This window comes from Prunus mume, linkage group LG3, assembly GCF_029339155.1.
Source record: "Prunus mume cultivar Tortuosa linkage group LG3, ASM2933915v1, whole genome shotgun sequence".
Taxonomy (NCBI): Eukaryota; Viridiplantae; Streptophyta; class Magnoliopsida; order Rosales; family Rosaceae; genus Prunus; species Prunus mume.
In genome coordinates, this window is record NC_142700.1 from 12,164,798 (window position 1) to 12,168,901 (window position 4,104).

Sequence of the window (4,104 nt, forward strand, 5' to 3'; positions counted from 1 at the left end):
GGATTCGTTGAAAGAGGCGGATGGCGGGTCTCGGCAGGGCGCCGGGTGAAGTCTTGAAGCTCTCCTCGGGCTTGGCGTTCGCTTTCGAGTACTCGGGGCTTCAAGCGGTAGCAGTTCGTTGCCTGCGAGGCGTACTCATCATCGGACTCGATCACGAATCAAACCTGAACCCTCGGATGGCGACTTATCCCGGGACTCTCATCAGGAGTCCCCCAAATGGCGTTTACCGGATTAGGGACCTATGCAGTTCATCCTTCTGTCGTTGATCCGATGGCGACAATCGGTGTACACCTTCTTGGTCGTGAGGTTGGTCACAGGGTGCGGGACCTGACTGCTTGGAGGCCGGGTGTCGCCACCTTTGTTTTCCCTTCCTCTGCCCAAGGAGTCTGTGACTCTGGGAAGATTCGGTGGTCAGAATGTTTTGTGTTTCTGTGATTAAGCAGCCGTTAGGTTTCATCTACTTTGGGCGAAAGGGAGATTATTCGTTCTTGAGTTTAGCCATCTCCTTAGGAGGGTTATTTGAGCCAGCTCCTTGGCCGTGAGTGCAGCGTGGATCCGAAGGTGCTAGGGTCAGTGTAGGGCTTACTCGGCCCAGCATCTGTCGCGGTAATCCGTCACTGAAAAGCTGTAGTCTGAAGTGGTTCCCATTGTTTTTAGGATTTGTGTAGTTGATTTTATCGTTCCTGACGGCGTAAGCGTGTGTGAAAAATGGTTTGATACTTTCGCGTAACTTAGTGATTAGGTCTCTTGATGTCAGTGTCCTCGGTAGTGTATGCGATCTGTAAGCAAGCGCCGCGTAATCGAGGCACGGTGTGGTACGGTGAAGGCTCTCCGATGCTTAAGTAAGTCTGGATTGAATAAGTTTGAACTTGGATCAATAGGTGTCGTAAGTTACGATCGATTACCTTCAAGTGGGATGGGTGTCCTCTTTATAGGCCTTGGGAGGTGTGCAATTTGTTGAGAGTTTCGATGTGGGACTCGGGCGTCAGTGTGAGGCGCCCGCGCGTCAGTGACGGGTTGCCCTAATGTTGCGATCGGTAGGCTTGTGAAAGTGAGTGCGAAAGGCACTCGTATACTAGTTTGTTCCGTGTTTGTATTCATTGGCTGTTCATTTTGGTATAAACAGGTATATGGCTAAAACCAGACGATTAATTTTTGCACTAAAATGTTAAGTTTCGCTTTAGTATGAAAGCCGTTCGCATTATTGACCCCATAATTGAATTCGATAGGTTCATGTAATATTTCACATGATTTTGGCCAAATTGATGGGATTTTCAATGCATGCAAAATATATATATGTAGCTGAAGTTGTATTTGTTGCTTGCAAAAGGTATCCGAAAAATATAACGTAATAACTGTCCCTTATTACATCACGAACACATAAGAAAAGAAGAAAAAAAGAAGAGAAAAGCAAACAAAAGTACAACAATATACATCTAGTCTCGAAGCCTTCTCTTCATCACATTTCATGCTCCTTTGTCATCATCACATAGAGCCTATCCTGTACATTGTCTATGAATCCAAAATATGCATACCTCCATCTCTTCTTAATAATTAAAGAACCACAGACTCCCCAAAATCCCACTATGAACCTAGCTTTGGAAAATATAAAACCATGGAAGTTGATGTTGATGCCCAGCCCATGTTTGTTGTTCTTACCATCTGCATCAATGGTGTTATTTGTTTCGCACTTATTTAGACTCGGGGCACCACAAAGCTTTGGGTTCCCCTCAAATGCATAAGCATCGAGCTTTGGATTTGAGTGCTTGTTGGTATTGGTCCTTCGAGACTATTGTATGAGACATCAAAATTTTCAAGAAATTAAGGGCTATTAATGACCATGGGATTTTCCCAGACAAATGATTCATGGAGAGGGTTAACTCCTCTAAATTTTTAAGGTTAGATATTTGGTTTGGAATACGCCGGAGAAGCTGTTAGAGTGAAGAAGCAACAAGCGGAGAAGGTGCAATTGGCCGATCTCATTAGGTATATCACCATCTATGTTATTGCGAGATAGGTCTATCTTTGCTGGATTGAAAGCCAATCTGCGAGGTAGAAAAGTTGGATTTGTGGGTTTGTGGCCGATAGGAGGCAATTCGAGTTCATAAGTGTCTTCTTCAAAAGGTTCATAAAGCAATCTTGGTAGTCCACAAAGTTCCTTTGGAAATTCACCTAAAATTCAGTTACTTGCCAAGTTTAGAGAAAAAAGTCTAGGAAGAGTCCCCAACCAACTTGGAATTGGCCCCGTGATTTGATTATTCTCCAGATGCAAGATCTCTAGATTCTTGAGCTTTGATAACCATACAGGTATTTGACCAGGTGAGCTGACAATTGGCCAAACTCAAGTAGCGAAGATTTTGGAACCCATCAAAATCAACCATGTCATCATAACCTGGCATTACCTCACCTTCAAAGGAATTCGTAAGGAAGAGTACATGGAGACTTTTGCAACTCATTAGTGTCTTCATTGCTTCTGTGACATTGGTCAATCGGTTATAACCAAGAGAGAGGAAAGACAAGGATTTCAATGAAAGAATCTCAGCCTGTATTTGTCCCTCTATATAATTTCCAGACAATCGAATGGCTTTTAAGGACCGACATGAGTAAAGGCTTATTGGCAAGATACCAGTGAATTCGTTAATCATTAGATCAATTTTACTAAGTTCACTAAGTTTGGAGAAATTAAGTGTGGAGATATCTCCTTCCAAGTTGTTGGATGCTAGATGTATTTCAATAAGGTTTGTGCAATTCATCAAAGATGGGGGCAAGGCACCTTCTAAGTGGTTGAAATCAAGGTTCAGTAGTTTCAACTTGGACAGCTTCCCAAAACTGAGAGGGAGGACACCACTCAATTGATTATAATAGAGGTCAAGGATTGCAAGGTTTGTGAGGTTGACAATTCTATCACTAATGGCTCCAATGAGTGAATTGAGAGCTAATGCTAGTTCTTCTAGTTTGGTAGCATTATAGATATCTTCTGGAAGAAAACCGAGGTTATTATGACTGCACGAAAAACCCTTAGTTCAGAACACTCCCCTAGTCCTCGTGAAATGCTGCCATTAAATTTATTGGAGGAAAAATCCAAAACCCTAGTCAAGCGGGAAGAATGTTTGAGACAAATATAGGATGGGAAGGGCCCTGATAAAATATTGTTGCTGACATTAAAACTAATCAAATTCCTAGTTTGTTGGAAGAATGAAGATGGAATTGCACCATGAAACTGATTGCATGACAAATCCAGTTTCTTGATACTGCTGGATGGTAGATAAAGTGGTAGTTCTCTAGAAAGAAGGTTATAACTCAAATCAAGGATCTCAAGATGTTTCAGGGATGAGAAGAACTCAGTTTGAAGTGATCCGTAAAGTGAATTGTTTGAGAGATTCAAGTAGGTGAGATGTGTGAGATTTCCAAGTGATGAGGGAAACATACCTCCTTTGAGCCCCTTGGAGGGTAAGTGCAAATGGGTAACCCAACCATCCTGATCATAAGTGATGCCTTTCCAATGACAACAGTTAACCGAAGTCCAGTTTAAAGTAGGAGAAGATAATGCGAGGGTGAAGGACAAGAGGGAGCTGCGCTCAATTTGGTTGCATGCAAGAATATATGTTGAGATAATCGAAGAGAAAAAGAGGATGAGAAGGAAGATATGAGCCATTGGGTTATAAGGTTATATGGCTAGCTTTTGCTTCTTCTTGTATGTATATTGCTCACAGCACATAACTTACGTACGCGCACACGCACAGAGGAGCAACTAAGGGCAACTTATTTTCTTTTCATCATGTTAATCTTCCAAGTTCCTTGCACCACATGAAGGCGCCTACCTGTGAAATATCACATAGCAGAACGTCGAAATTGATACACGTCGATGCCCTACTTATGTTAAAGTGCATAATATTTTTTAAATTTTCTATTTATTCATTCCATCCGTCAGCTAAACGACCCCACATCAAGAAATAGATAAAATGTAGATTGATGTTAGACCAATAGATAAACGTTTCTTGCTCGTACAAAAATAGATTACCCCACATCAAGAAATATCACTCCAATCAATAATTTTACTTAGCCCAACAAGATTACACCTGCTTAACTCTGCTTAACGCAACT

The 4,104-nt window shown here is 41.9% G+C and overlaps 1 pseudogene; it reads right to left on the minus strand.

Annotated features, from left to right (window-relative positions):
• Nucleotides 1-1,674: 1,674 nt before the first annotated feature.
• On the minus strand, nucleotides 1,675-3,655 carry LOC107880827 (uncharacterized; annotated as a pseudogene).
• Nucleotides 3,656-4,104: the final 449 nt, after the last annotated feature.